Source organism: Talpa occidentalis, unplaced genomic scaffold (assembly GCF_014898055.3).
Source record: "Talpa occidentalis isolate TD23 unplaced genomic scaffold, MPIMG_talOcc4v2.1 talOcc4.6, whole genome shotgun sequence".
NCBI lineage: Eukaryota > Metazoa > Chordata > Mammalia > Eulipotyphla > Talpidae > Talpa > Talpa occidentalis.
Window position 1 is genome coordinate 86,666,155 of NW_023604972.1, and position 16,695 is coordinate 86,682,849.

General features: G+C 38.6%; 1 long non-coding RNA gene across 1 annotated transcript in view; it reads right to left on the reverse strand.

The window, feature by feature from the left end:
- Positions 1 to 814: 814 nt before the first annotated feature.
- LOC119260591 (uncharacterized) overlaps positions 815 to 16,695 on the reverse strand; it is a 412,686-nt gene continuing 396,805 nt past the window's right edge. The window contains exons 7-9 of the long non-coding RNA XR_005128756.2: positions 6,745 to 6,861; positions 1,037 to 1,210; positions 815 to 900 (exon numbers count right to left, since the gene is read on the reverse strand). This is a non-coding gene — a long non-coding RNA (uncharacterized LOC119260591). The remainder of the gene's footprint in view (positions 901 to 1,036; positions 1,211 to 6,744; positions 6,862 to 16,695) is intronic.

The window sequence follows — 16,695 nt, forward strand, 5'->3', positions numbered from 1 at the left end:
CTCTCAACAGCCTTGGGTGAATGTTCGAATGTTCGGGGCCAGGGAGGGGTAGAGTGGAGGAGGAAGGACAACCTGTGATGGCATGAGTCACTGAGGAAAATCATAGAAATAGATTTATATGTTTAAATGGCCTGGGCCATATTTTGGGGACCTGTTTCCTAATGGTTCTAAGAAACTAAAGAATCTCAAGTATAAAAAACAAAGATTTGGAAAATGAGGGCAGATAAGGAACCCTCTTATTTTTCAAAAGGGTGACTTACACTTCCAATTTCTGACAAAAGAGGTTCTTGAGACCAGAAAGTGAGGTGCTTCCTCTAATTTCCCACTTGGCCTCCCTCCTCTTTACAGAAGAGACAGACTTGACCTGGGCTGTGATTTGAAAAGCAACATGAAGCCATGTGGCCCAGAAATTTCCTGTGCCTGACACTTTATCCTTATATGACTTTCCTTTGTCTCTGGAAGCATCAGAAACTGTGAGACTACCTCCGGTGAAGTGCTAAGTGCTTGAGAGGGAACAACGTACTCCCTTTGTCATTTGCCATCTTGATAGGGGTTGCTTACAAATCCTGGCAGCTAGTGAGAGAATCAAAGCAGGTAGGGAGGCATCGTGGATAGTGGGTTGGGAAGGAGCTATTGGGATCAGACAGGGCACATGTCAAAGGTCTGTTTTGCTCACCCCCTTCATCACCTTGATTAGAGTTAGCACTGTCCTAGTCCTGTCCACCAGAAATTATGTGTACCCTCTCCCCAACTTGCCCCATCTTTACATTCAATATTCCAAACAGCTCACCTTATCACATACTCTGGCCTTTTTTCAAAGGAGTGGAGCAAATGTGCCAGGTGTGTGTGTAGTTACCCCTCAGGCTCTTTCAGACTTCCTCAGTCTGGAGAATCCAGGAACTGTGGAGAGAAGGGGCAGCTGATTGGAAACCTGTTACCTGTGAGATGATCACACCAAGGTGGGGCCAGAGCGGCAGCAGGTCTCTGAAAGGAGCCGCCTCCCTGCAAGATGTAAATAAAGGCCAGACTGGATCACCTTGACCACCTCTTGCTCCCTGTGTTCATTTCCTGGGGCAGAAGGGCCACAGAAGGCAGAAGGAAGGGGCAGTTCCTTCTCCTTTCCTCCTGGCTGTGGGCAGACACTCGCAGTGACAGAGCATGTTGGAAGCAAAGGTAGACAGGGAAGTTGGCAAAGACAGCCTCTTGGAACCTGAAACGTAAAAGAAATCCTTTATTATAGAAGTTCCTTTCTGGCTCTAAAGTCACCTAATTCTGAAAGTTGTTTCTGCTGCTAATCAGCACGTGTTTGGATGGGGGCCTATGTAGAGAGGCACCGTATAGGTGTTTGATTTATGTCAATTCAATTATACAAGTTCTCCTTTACATACTTAAAAAAATTAAAATGCCATGAAATTATATTTTGCATACACATATACATTATGCTTTTATACAAACACAATATACAGTGCAGAATTATATGTCCCCAAACTTGTTTAATCTACTTTATGGGTGACTTAACCATTTTTCTAATTGTGTCTCTAATTGAGATTCCTTAAATCATGAAGACAGAGTAAATTTCTCCCAATTTCTCTGCCATGTGGGCCCTTTCAGGGAAGTTGGAGAAGGAGGAGGGAGCTTTAGAGTCTGGGACACATTGAGCAGGAACATTAGGGATCTTGCAGGGAAGCACAGACTCTCCCCTCTTTCCTCATCACTGAGGTGCTTCATTCTACGTTGATAAGTCTCCCTCCTATTAAAGCAGATTTCTACCTCTTTCTCAACCTCTATCTCTTCTTCCTCTTCCTGGAGAGCATGAAGCATTACAGGTAGCAATACTACTGGAGGTCATAAGGGACCTAAGGCTAGTTAACATGGTGCCCAGAGAGCAAGTGGGACACAGTTGTCTCATTGCTGTGACTGTCACCTGGTAGCTGAATAGGTTCCCCATCCTACCGCTCTACTTTATCTCACTGCCGATGCTGCCTGCAGCAGCCAAATGCTGGGGAAAAATGTACTGTGTTTAACAAATTTAGAAAAGTTATTGATGATTGACAGGAGTTTGATTCCCCTCCAGGAAGTATTCACTTTGTAAAAATTGTAGAGGAAAAGAGGCAGTGGTGGAGGGTGAGCCCTATTCCCCTTCCATTCACCTCTGGACTATTCAAATGCTGGTCAAGTTGAATCATAAGGTTTTGGTTAAGAAAACGGAGGTTGATAAGTGGGGAAAAGTGCAAAATGATTGTAAAATGGTATCATTACAATCTGATCAAACACACCAAGCCACTTTTCCTTCCATGTGTGATTGTCTGATGAAACTACTTTCAATTCCTTCTCCATGTCACTTCTAAACCATACATGCCAGCTAATGCTCTTCTCCATTTGAAAAGACAGGACAACTGGCCAGCTTTGTATATAAAGGAAGCATATCCCTCCACCCCCACCTTTTAGCTAACATTTCCCCTTGAAGCAAAAAGCCAGCATCAGCATTGCATGTTTCCATTACTCTGCCTGCATGTTCCCTTGTTTCTTACCACTTTCCACAGGACATCCCAGACACCTGCCAAGAGGAGCTCAAGTGACACTTTCCACCCACAATTTGTTTGTGTTCCAACTGTCCCCCAATCCCCCCTTATGGCCAGTTAGAGCTCTGTCCCAAGTTTCTCTCCCTTCCTAGGCTGTCTTTGACATAGTGATTCATTTTACCTCTTTCTGTCCAGAAGTGACTGTTCCTGGGTGGGGATGGGAGCATGAATCACTTTGTATCCATAACAGTGCCAGCAATCCCCAAACATCAGACACCTCCATTGGTGCTGAGTCCTTTAACAAGCTTTGAAGGAAACTTAACAAAGCAGTTACCCCTGTGTTAACACCTGCTATGAGACAGTACAGCCTGAAATATAACTTTACAAACCACTTCAAAGTTGCCGAAGACATAGGTTTGGAACAGAAGACCACTTCCCTCTAACCACTGTGGAATATTTCCTTCCAGCTAAGCAATAAGCCCAACATACCCCAGAATCCCAGCCTTCCTGAGTTTGCACACATCTACTATTTTGTCACGGCTCCATTTGAGCCCTCGCATCAGTCAGCCTAATGCTAGCAAATCTAATAGATCAGGTAAGGGCTGTTTTCCTTCTCAAAGATGGAATTTGTCTTGATTCTCTGTACCATATGCAAGCAAGCAGTAATTGAGACATTGCCTGGAAACCAGTAGCACAAATGCTGATAAGTAAATGTTCAACTGAAGCCAAATTCCCCCTACTCTATATGAAGAGAACCTGAATGCCCACTCTCATATGTCAATCACCTTGAATTATGATGCTGTCGAATTTAGCTAATGTCTTTTCCAAAGTAGCTTCTCCCATTAAGCCAAATGATGCCTTAAAGCGTGTTACTCCTTTAAAATGTTGTTCTGTATCTGAACAGAAAATAACTTAGAAGTGGAGAAAAATGGAAGTCTATTTGGATGGTTGGTTTATAGCCATGGTTAAATGTTTGTATTTCAAGTTACTATTTTTAATCAAGACTTTTTCAAATAATTACAGCCTAAAGGAAACCACACTAAAATTTTCAACCAGAAATTTACTCACTGTAATGGGTAATTACCTAAGAATAAATAAATAGCCTTCAGGAAGAGAAAAGAAAGAAGAATGACATTGTTAAAACTGTCAGCTTCTCAGAACAGAAATCTTCCTCTGAACTCCCCTCCTCTCCCCACTCTCAACTCTCCTCCCCACCTCAACTAGGAGTTCAATAACTTTCTGTACTTTTCCTCCATTTATCTCTATCAAAATGTACCCAATGGAAAAGGTCTAGAATTCACTTCCATTATGGTATAAATGATTCATAATTTAAGTGTTGCATGTTTTCAGGTTTTTATTTATTTTAAAACACTAGATAATGCTTTCATCTAAAGAAAGAACTTTAGCTGTCAGACTATGGTTGAAGGATGAAGTTTGTCAGTGGAGATGGTGGTATAGAGGAATGCCTTCCCAACTCAAGTGAGATCTTAACAGCATATAAGTTTTGGGACTATTAATAAAGCTGTACTGATGAACAATGGATAAAACAAAACATTTGAAAAGTATATTGTCTTTTTTAAAAAAGTTGGCGTTCTAGGAATTTAAGTGGTCTCACCAAGGGAAGTAATGCACCGCAGGGGATTTGACATTTGGGAAAGTTAGCAAGAATATACACTCACCCACCCAACACACACATTTTTTTTAAGAGCTTACTATAATCTTCTTACATCAAGGAAGTAAAACAGAAATAAGGCAGAGAATGATCCTGGAGGTGCTTGGGGGATCTGAGAGCCAATGGACCAAGGGACCAAGTCCATTGCTCCCTATTGCTCCAGACTTTTGAGAAGGAACACAGGGAAGAGTGGTAAAACTAGGTAACTAGCAGATCATTGGTGACCTCTTAAAGGATTTTCTGGAAGTCACTGTTCTTATGATAAAGACCAAATACCTGAAAGTTCTGGATGATGTGGTCCCTGCCTCATTTTCATCTCTCGAACCACCTATGCCTACCCAGTTCTTTGGACTCCAGCCGAGACTCAGCATTTACATTTCCCAAGTCTGAGACACTTATATTCTTCCATCTGTTCTAGTGAACTCTTGCTAATCCTTCACATCTCAGCTCACTGGTTACATCCTCTGAGAAGCCACAGAAGGTTACATCCTTCGGAAGCCTGAATCTTGGACTAGACAAAGTTCCCTGCTCTCATAACTCCTCTACATTCACTGCAAAACCACTTTTCCCAGTTTGTAATTATGTGCTTGTGTAACAGTTGATTTAGTCTATCTCCTGTACTGCCCTCTCAGTTATCACCACAAAGATGGGGCCATAGCTCTTTGGTTTACCTTTGCCAAGTACAGGATTTGGCACATAACATGTGCTCAATAAATGTTAAGACCTGTAGGGGGCAGTTGAAGTTAGATGAGGTCATGAGAGTGGACCCCTCACGATGGTCCTCATTAGTGTCCTGATAACTGGTTGACATCTTAATCTTAGACTTCCCAGCCTCCAGAATTCTAAGCCATAAATTTCTCTTGTCTAAACCACCAATCTATGGTATTCTGTTACAGAAGCCTGAACTAAGACATCGAGGCCTCTCAGGAGACTCAACAAACTGTGTACCTCAAGCAAAGGGCTTAATTTCTCCAAACCTGAGTTTCCTTGTCTGGAATAAGGCATTAATAATTGCATCTATTTCTGAGGATTATTGTGAGGATTAAATGAAATATAACATGTTAATAATTTAGTACACAACTAGATCATAAAACACACCCAATAAGCGTCTCCCATTATTACTATTACAACTTACCTGTATGCAACTGCTTTCTCATCTATGAACAGATGGCTTAGATATTCTGCTTCCAACTTGCTGTGACTCTGACCTAATCCTAAAAGAAAACTTCTTTGTTCTCCTGATTTGTCAGCCACACAACTTTAACAGTCAATATATTAACTTTTTTTCCAGTTAGAAAAATTCTACAGGAACCAGAAATGATTCATCAACTTGATGAATCATCAAATGATTCATCAATAATATGCATGAATGCAGGGCATGGTCATAATTATATGAACTTGCATTTAATGTACCAAAGTCCTCATTTTTCTTATGAGAATCCAGAAAATGCAAAGAGGAGGTGATTTGGAATGATAAAACTCCCTTTTAACCTGCAGTCCTTAAATGGGTATTTTTTTTTCCTTTGGATGATCTAAGCACAGGGTAGGCATATATGTGAAAGATATTCATATGACACAAACTAAAATATTCAGCAGAGGCCTATGTGCCACTGGATGATTTTCTAACTCTATTGAGAGTTCTCTGGATTTTAACAGACACAAAAGAGGTAAAGTGCATTACCTCATAATGATAAACTATGTGTGAACTTTTACTTTCAGTGAAAAATTTGATCTTTTGTGCTCAAACTATGGATAATAGTTTTATGTCCATTTTATGCAGAAGTGGAGGATCCACAGGGGAAGATAATTATCAAAAACACCACCACACTACCACAAAGCCAATAAGCCCAAAGGTTTAGACCTCATGATCAGACACCCTTTTTCCTTTGCTTACCTGCCAAGTCCCTTAAGCATGAGCTATACTTCATGTTTGTTTCCCATAAATACATCCTTATTGATAATGTCAATAAAGTAAATTTCATCACCCACTTGGAATGACTCCGTCTTCATCCCGGCAGTGTTTTGCCTTCCAGAGGCACAGAACAATGCACCACAGTTTCCAAGGGCCTTTCATTTGTCACTAGCACCTTTGCTCTTTGGATCATACTTCCTCCTTCCCAGATCCTAGCAAATATCATGTCTTTGTCCAAATAATTGTCTCTGTGATAATGCTAATTGCAATGGTAAGCACTTTTTACCCAAATTCTCATGTTCTTTCAGTGCTGCCCCTAATTCCTAAAAATGTTCCAATGACATCCGAAGCTAGAGGGGGACTAAGTGTGGAGGAAAAAAAGACTAATCCCGACAACCAACATTTATACTAAGCTTTAGAATCTGCCAAGTTTCAATGCTGAAAATATTCAACTCTACCGCAATCCAGTGACATACCTAGGGCAGGTCTCCTTATTCCCATTTTACAGAAGAGGAAAATAAGTTTCATTCATATCTTCGACTTTAAAATTCTGTATTAGAATTTAGAAACCACCAGAATCTTGAGAACCTTATTATTATTATTACTATTATCATCATCATCATCATCAGTACTCTTACCATTCAGAACCAAAACAGCCTTTGTCTGAACTTCCACCACATCATTTGGACAACTTATTTTCAACACAATTGTACATCAGTAGAAGTCCACAGGAACAACGAATACTCCATAGGTTTCTGACAGAGAAAGTGAATTCAAATTAGATCTTGTTGCAGTGTCAAAATAAAACAATGCCTGAGCAAGTTCTATTACTGTTTCATAAACAAAATTAAGGAAATAGGAGAAGAAAGGAGAAAAGTAAAGTATATTTATGTCCTGTAGGGCTGGAGCTCTGGCAGGAATTTCCAAATTCAAGTTCTTGCTAGTAGCCCTACCACTTGACCCTAGGACCACAGAACCTTTGTACAGCCTTCTCCAACCATACATGTGGTTGGCTCCATTCACAGGCTCCAGAGGCTGAAGGGGCCTGGGCTCCTCTCAGTTTTCCTATGTGCCTCCCAAAACGTGGCCTTTCCATCTGTAGCGCTGCTTCCCTTCTTGCTCCTACAAGCCCTGGAGATTTCCAGTTGAAAGTAGTTAGAGCTGTCTCTCTCCACTCGCCCTTCACATCACTCCTTCATGTGTCATTCACTGATCCCTGCCTAGTAAGTCTTTAAATAAGTGCTTGTTACCTATTGGCTGGGAATAGACAACTTGAAGGGACAGGCTATGTGCCTGACTCACAGCAAATAGTCTCAAACTTTATTACATAGCAAATCACTTAGAATGTTCATTCAAAAATGCAGATGTCTGGGTTCTACCTCTGGTAATTCTAATAGACTAGTTTAGGACAGGTCCCAAAATCTGGATTGTAATCAAATATTCCAGGTGATTTCAATGTAGGGTATCTAGGATCACACTTTAAGAATAAAAGAATGAATAAATGATTGTACCATGAATGTCTATCAGGGCTTGAATAGTGTTTCTCACATTCCCTTTACTATAAGATTTAATGGGATGTTTATTAAAAATATTGATTCCTACTCCAGGCCTAGTCATCACAATCTGCAGTGAGAAATCTGGAAATCTAGATTCTTAAACATGTGCCCCAAATGAGTTTTCTGAGGAGGCAACTTTGGGGAATACTACCATAGTCTGTGGTTTCTGTAGTTCCCACAACACACATTTCCTGTTCTTTGAAGCAGTAACATGTGGTGACCACATCCAAGCAGGTACCAAGGTTCCTACTGTCTTAGTAAAACTGCTCCCGCTCTGGAGTACCATTCTAGAGTAAATTGAACCCCTTAGCCATACTCCCAATGAAACTTTCAGCAAATAACGCATAGCTATGGATCCAAATGGGTTTTAATATAACCTGGTGAGATTTTGAAAGTATTTAAAAATCAGATTCTCCTCTACTTTCTCTCCCACATCCTCTCCCCTTACATAAGGCTTGAGATTGGTAAATATATTCAAGGTAATGCTTGATAATTTTGCCCAGGTTTGGTTAATATATCTTTCCCTGTTTAATTTGTTGCATGCTCCATGCCCTGACATCTTATTTCTTACCAGACCAGAAGTTTTTAAATGTGCAAGCCTATTGTGCCTGGGGAAAAATGTTGAACTTTTGCCTTTGTAATAAGATATGCTCCAATTACCAACTTTAGCAATTTAATATAGTTGAATAATAACTGAATAGGACACTTTGTCACTCAGTCATTATTCAAACTCCTACTGGGGGTGGAGTGAGTTGTTGCTGGAAATCAGCCTATTCCCGGGAGGAGCTTAGCCACACAAATCAACACTCAGAGAATTTTTTTAAAAATAATGTTACAAGAAATAAAAGATTCCAGGAAATTTGGTAGGAAATGAATGTCAAACTATAGATGTGTAAAATGCAATAAGACCTTAAATTCAATTTAAAAAAATGGTTTAGTGTCTACTGTTAATTTAACATATTTTTTACACATAGAACTTGTGGTAGAGGGATAAAGCAGTCACCTGGATAATTCAATCTAGGAAGAACTTTGTAGATGGAGATGATCCAGACTGATGATCATTTCCACTTGGGTCAGAGATAAGTGAAAATCCCTCTTCACCACATTGCATGTTACCTGGGGTTCGGAAGGTATTCCTGTATCCAGCCTAAGCTTTAAGCACCTGTGCATAGCTTTGATGTGCACAAAGACATTTCTGCTAAGAACAGCAAGACCTCTTATTTATATGCAAAGTTTGAAGAAGCCAAAGATTTTTGTTTGTTTTTGTCTTAGTTGTTTTCTTTTCAGATATACTGTAGGTCATTTTTCCCCCCATATCTGGGAATGACCCTCATTTGCCAATGACAAGAAGATCACATGCACACTTTTAACTTATGTACTCAGTGTATATGTGTCCTAGTATGTCATTAACGCTAATGAAGAGAAAATCCAGGTGTCCTTATAGTTGTAGGAACTAGGGTGTGGTTGTTCGGGAAGGCTGCCTCTCTCTCTGGAAGGATACCTGGCTAGACAACAGAGTTCCGGGTCAGTAAATGATGGTGGCCTCGGTTTCAGGAAATATGTGGCTCTCTTCCAGGACATCTGATTCCTGAAATTGCCCAATTCTTTTTTAACTCTATGTGTGGACATCACTATCAAAGAGACAATAGAAGCTTCCTGACCTCATGTCTACAACAAGGAAGGACCTCACTTGCTGCCTCAGTGGAGATCATTTCCTTTTCAGTGATGCTTGGAAGACTAAGGAAAATTGCAGGAGTTCTGTAAAGATATCTGGATGGGAAAAGAAGTCCTGAGCAGCATGTGCCCCAGCAATAGAAGCTCAGAGATGTCATGGGAGTGGCTCCTCATCATTCACCTCCTGTCCTATCCCTAAGCCATTTTATGCCACGCCGGAGGGTTCTATATCCCACAAACCAGGTTGAAGAACCAATAACAGGTCAAGAAAACTCCAAGTCTGATCAATGAAGGAGGTTAAAGAATTTTTACAACTATTTATAATGTGTGATACTGATGCTTGTTAGCAAAAACTTTATTCTTTCTGGGGTATCATGGAAACAAATGGTTATAGACAGAGTACGTGATCAGTGCATTTCCTTGTCTATGCATTTCCTTGATAGCAGATCTAGTCCAGTGATCTACAACTTAAAGGTCACCACAGTTCTCTCTTTCACGTATACACAGACAAGTTAAAAAACATTTTTTCTAAAGGGCTAATTTTCTCATATCAAAACTCTGGTTAGATGCCCCATGGCATGAATCTTTTTCAGGCCCTATGAATGGATAGAAAATCCTAACCTTTCTTAGACTTCAGTTCAGGAGATAGTATTGCTTATCTAGACAGTTTCAGTGATCCTGTCCCAAAGAATATTCATTTATTCCAAAGCAATGAGAATTCGTCTTTCACTGTCCTTGCGCAACAAGAATTGGCCCTTAGAGAAAGCTATTCCATGTGAAGTTACCAAAAGAGAGTCTAAGTCACACTTGGGTAGCTAAGAGCCTCCATCAATATACTACATGACATTTGGGGAGCATGTGGAATGTTCTTGTTTTTTGTCTTCAACTATGTCCAAGCTATGACCCTATCCACAATACCCCTCATTCTGGTGACCTCAACTTACCTCTATAATCTGCAACAGCCTACGTTCCCCCTTCTAGCCTTCCTACCCCTGACTGCCTTCCTACCCCTACAGTTACTCTCAGCCTTTGTTTCTGATTTTATCTACCCAAACAAGCCTTAGACTAATCTAGCATAGCTGATTATTCAGGCCGAACACATATCTGCTGGCCCAATTAAGGTCCATGCCCAACCAGAAGGCCTAACCTCATCCGAGGCCCTTGCTCTGGCTCAGAGCCTCTGGCATCTGTTACACAATGGGATACCACTGGGAGCACATGACTACCATCCACAAAGACAAAGATGAAAAATATGAGCCATCCATTTGGCAACAATGTTGGCATCTTCCTACTTTCAAGCTGTCAAGACCTGACCAGAAAGATCTTGGCCTGTTTATTGCCTAACGCGGGTCAGTCCAGACTCAGGGTGGCTCAGGTCATGGCAGGTAGAACCAGCTATAAAGAGATTTATATATGCAACAAAAGGACAGAGAATGCAATCCAGACTCTCTATCAGCTTCTGGGCAGACCCAAACAAGAGGGGAGAACCTTCATGAAATTATACAGAAAAGTTGTTTATTATTATTACTATTATTTAGAAAATGAGCAAAATTAAACATATTTTGCCCTTTCAAAATTAGATTTTGGTTTCATAGGAAAAATGGATGTGATTTCTGTCTGCATAAAGTGACTGTGATTTTTTTCTTCCATTTTTAAAGGCAGCAGGGGAATGGGTGAAGAAAATTAAGTAAATGGAGTAGAGTATATGTTATTACATAAAAAGAGCTGTGTCATTGCTGCCTATGAGCACTGATTAATCATGTGTCGTAAATGATTTTGAAAGCACTTCAAAGAAATCAGGAGGAAAATTAAACAATTGAATGTATATTTATTCACTTTGTACTCTCCCCAAATCTTTTAAGTGTTATTCCTCCACTTTGCAAAATAGGGAAACTGAGGCAGCCTCAAAGAAACTAAGGGATTGCTCAAGGTTACAAACTTTAAAAGTAGCTGAGCTGTTAGTTGAATCCAGTCCACCAAACAACAAAGCTCATAACTGCTTCTCATTAAGTATTGTCATTAATTTAGACAACTGTCTTCTCCCTAAACCTTATGTCAAGAGAAGTTTACCAACATTCCAAGACGATGTCCTCAGGAGATACTATAGTAAGTTACTTCTGAAGGAGTCCTTGCAGTCCATTTCCCAAAACTAGTGTTGGAAGGTGAATTTGGTAATTGGTTCACTTGAAATAGATGATTTATTTTAAGCTGCCAGACCTGATGATGCAACAAGCAAGGGAATGAGCTTGGTCTGAAGATAGATCTGATCTTCTGGGAAGTGTTTCTACTTTAATAAGCTTTGACTCTCCAAGGAAATTCCTAAGAACATTGAGTCATGACCTGCAGAGCTGCCCATATGCACACATACATACAGGAGTAGATAATTCTGTAGTCATGGTAGTGAATGCTGCTTTTATCAGGGAACACTTCATTGCAGTCTCCAGGGAGGAGACTTTTGGGGATTGGGAGTACTTTTCTTCCAACTTAGGTCAAATATTGGGGGCCTGCAAATTAATAGCCAACAAATTGTTTAATGGGAGAAAAGACAAGGTTTGGTTATACCTACACATGGGCTATTCAGTGATCGGTAACTGACTCAATAGCCAAGGAAAGCTTTATATACCACACTGAATGAAGTGGGAGGAGGTTTGAACTTCAAAGAAAAAATATGAAAGGTTATGTTTGGTGCTAAAGGGAATGGAAATTATACCTGCAATGGCAGCTAACTCATAAGAAACTCCCATTTGAGGTGAAGTTAAAGGCAATTGTATTTTTTGCAAGTTCTATTGAGTCAGACAAGGAGAGCTGAGATACGATTTTTTTTTCTGTGCTTTTTAGCTTAAATGCTTTCACTTTAAAATAATACTTATTTCAGCTCTGTGTGGCTGAGTGGATCTCCACACTTTCTCCATCTGAAACTTTCCTAGAAGTTTCACCAAAAAAAAGAAGCAAGGTTGATTATTGTGGAGAGAGATTCAGATTAGAAGTTGCAAGCAAAGAGACCTGCAAAGGGAGAGAAAAATAAAGATTAATCTTTGGGATAGACTATAAACCCAGTTTCTGAGTTCTGAGGGCAGCCAGTCAAGACAATTTCTAGAGGTGGATTTGAAGTATCTTGGGTGAGGAGTATAAAGGCAAAGTCACAGTAATGGTTATTTCCTTGAACAGATATTGAAAATACAATGTTCTGGTGAATTTTCTGAATGGCCCACACTATTGTGGTGATAAATCTTTTGACATTTTATCAGTTTGTCCAGTTTTTGATTCCAGAGCTTCATGAAAAAAGTGATTTTAGTTCTCAGTAATGCTCAAAGAGGAGAGTAGAAGAACACCTGGAAATGTTACTGGCAAAAAATGTGTAAAAAGTAGGGTAAAGTTTATGAAAAGGTGAACAATAATTCAAAGATAATAAACAAAACTCACAGAGGGTGGATTACTATTTACTATTGAAACAAAATTTTTCTCTACAATGACTCCAATTTTGATCAAAGATAATCACAGTAAGTTTGCTCTTGTTTATAAAATAAATCTGGTCTCATTAAAATTTGGCCTGGTCATTTATATAAGTGTGGCAAGGATGGTAACTGATCACATAGACCTTTAACAATTTGCTTTGCTGGAACAGATTATACTTTAACATGCCTCTCGATACTTATAAGCCAAGCCAAGAACTTATCAGACTTCATCTGCAGTATCTACAGATTTGGGTGAATTCCATTCTTCTTTAGCTCCCCAGAATACTCTAAATTTCCTGGACCTGCCAGGAAGTGGCCTTCCTTACTCAGCCATAGGACAGTGAAAACTGTAAGCCAGGTACCAGGTTATTATTTCTAAGAAAGCTTTGTAAGCCATTGTCTTCGGAAAGTCAATCTTAATCCCTTAAATCTCTCTGATCACATTTTATTCTATGTGCATTGTTCTGAAATAAAACACTCCAATCTAAAATTTGGTGGCATAACCGATTTTCTCAATTATGTCCCATTACAAGTAGAACATATTCGTAGTGAAGTAATGCAAATAACTATATTGAAAAAGTAAGAATATTTCAAAAGAGTTTCTGAATTCTGGAGGGATTAGACAGGGAGAAAAAAGATAAATGTTAATTTTGTTTACAAAGACATAATCTACTAAGTTGTTGTGTATCATAGGTAGTTTAAGAGAAAAAGAGAAGGGGGCCCCTTGTATTAAGTAAATAAAACTTTAAACAGCAGTGTTCCAAATAAACAAAAACCCATAGCAATCTAGTCGTTCTTCATCAGTTCATTTACTCCCACATGATGCTTGTTCAGCATGATCTTAGATTAGCAGGTTTATGAACTAATAAGCCTCTCCACTGGAGAAGATCTAGAAATCCTTGCTTTGTCAAGTGAGGCGATCCATTAGGGTTCTTGAAATCCTTACTTAGTCCAGTGACACGATCTAAGTTTGTTAAGCAATGCCATCAGAAGCCTAAACCCAAAGTTGCCGTCATAGATCTTTCTATGTTTCTTTGAGTTTTCCTTTTTTGTCAGAGACAAAGTATTTTGGCTTGCAGCTAATTATAAGAGATTTTAGGAAAACATCAAAATAAAACAAAATTATCTGTAAAGTGCAAAAAAAAAAAAACCCTTAAAATGGCCATGGTTAATGATTTGATGAGAATTCATAATGAAAATAATGCAATTGACAAATTGACAAACCAATTTGGTTGTTTCTGTGACATACAACATTTTAAAATAATAACTGGAATTATGACTTATAACATTACAGCAGAACATATGAACAGTGAGGACAATGACAAATTTCTAAGAACCCCAAAGAATTTCTGAAGTACTTATATGAATAACATTTAGCCAAACAAATATAACTCAAGGAAGGTTAACCATCTCTTCTTATTTGGCAATGTTTCCCATGAAATTTAACTGATGAAATAAATCTGAATTGTTTAATATCTCTCTCTCTTTTTTTACAAGGTGAGAAGATAAATTCTATGAGATTTTCTTGCGACCCCCTGAAAAGTCTTAATATCCACTTGAAGTCAGGAAGATTTTATTTAGAATTTGGTTGGGAAGTTGCCAAAGATGTCAAAAGTTTTGAAGAGTTGATTGGATAGAATCACAGGTCACTTTTTTGAGAAAAAAGTATTTGGTCTTATTAAATAATCAATGAAATGATAGAGCTCTGGAAAATTTTCCAATAAGACCCAGTATGTTTATTTCTTAGGTAGAGAAAACTTTGTACACTGTCTTATGAAGAATAAACCAATAATACAAGAAACTTTTTCTTTTTTATGGTTTGCTTCTCTTTTTGTAACTTTTTTAAATTGTTGAGGGGACATTGATTTAAAATACTGTGTATTACAAATGTTGGCGAGGGTGTGGAGAAAAAGGAACTCTTCTGCACTGTTGGTGGGAGTGCAAACTGGTCCAACCACTATGGAGAGCTGTGTGGAGATTTCTGGACCTACTAAACATAGAGCTTCCATATGATCCAGCAATTCCACTCCTAGGTATTTACCCAAAGGACACAGAAACATCAATTCCAAAGAACACCTGCACCCCTATGTTTATAGCAGCACTATTTACAATAGCTAAGCTTTGGAATCAACCCAAATGCCCAAAAATAGATGACTGGATCAAGAAGATGTGGTACATATACACCATGGAATATTACTCAGCATTCAAAAAAGATAAACACATGCAATTTGCAGCAACGTGGATGGCGCTGGAAGGGATCATGCTCAGTGAAATAAGCCAAAAAGAAAAAGAAAAATACCAGATGGTCTCACTCATAGCAGGAATCTAGAAAACTTAAATAAGGGACCAGGAAAATGAATATAAGAAAGTGAAAATCAAAATCAACAAAAAACTATGAACCAGAGACACTTTTTGGGGGTGGGGGGCGGGAAGGGAAGGATTGGGGTCAGAATGGGGCTTTTGCAATTGTATGGGGGAATATAAAAATAAAATTTATTATTTAAAAAAAATAAATAAAGAAAAAAAGAAAAAAAAATAAAAATAAATAAAATACTGTGTATTATCCAGGGAAACAGGTTTGCACCTCTTCAGGTGTATGTTACAAAACCACACCCACTACCAAAGCAACCATAGTCTTTTGGTCCCCTCCCTCCCTTTTCCCACTCCCATCTTCCCCCTCCAGCACCTATAATTCTGTTTTGGTTTAGGTTTGTTACTTTGTTTTTGTTTCTTTATATTCTACATACTAATGAAATCATCTGGTATTTGTCTTCTTCCTTCTAACTTATTTTACTTAGCATAATCCCCCCAGTTCCATCTATGTTGTTACAAATAGCAATATTTCATCTTTTTTATAGCTGAGTAGTATCTCACTTTATACACACACACACACACACACACACAACATCTTCTTTATCCACTTGTCTGTTGCTGGATACTTAGGTCATTTCATTTCCGTAACTTGACTCTTGTAAGTAGTACTACAATGAACACAGGGGTGCATTTTTTGCATTTTTTGTATAAATACCAATGAATGGAACTGCTGGATCATATAGAATATCTATTTTTAATATTTTGAGGAAATTTCATATTGTTTTTCAGAGACTAGATGAAACTTCATCTTTTAAAAAGAGATAAAGCCTACACTATTACTATTAAAACTCATTTTAAAACTTTATAATAAGCCCATTCAATCTTAACAAGTTTGATCACATAAGGTTCTCTGACTCTCTGGAAACACCTTCCCCCTTCACTCCTGACCCTAAATCCATTCATATTTTTGTTCCTCACTTATCTCTTTCTCAGTCTGGAACAATCTTTAAACTACTTTTCCACAGAATTATTCAATTTTTCGTAACATAAGCAATCCTGTATCCCTTTCATATTTAACATCCAGAGTTTTTTTTAATAATAAATTTTATTTTTATATTCCCCATACAATTGCAACCCCCTTATTTTGACCCCAATCCCTCCCCTCCCGCCCCCTACCCCCCATAGAGTGTCTCCAGTTCATAGTTTTTTGTTGATTTTGATTTTCACTTTCTTATAGTTATTCATTTTCCTGGTCCCTTATTTAAGTTTTCTAGATTCCTGCTATGAGTGAGACCATCCGGTATTTTTCTTTTTCTTTCTGGCTTATTTCGCTGAACATGATCCCTTCCAGTGCCATCCATGTTGCTGCAAATTGCATAACATTCAGAGTTTTTTCTTTACCATTATTATGCCAAATAATTTCATTTACATATATTGATTTTAATTTTCAACCCCTTAGGGACTGAGGTGATGGTGCACAGGTGCATTGGTGAAGGAAACTCTATGGGGAACTAGACTTGAGAGGGTGGGGGGAAGCAAATATTGTTTAAAAATGAACAATGATGTAAAAAAATAATAATATAAAAAAATT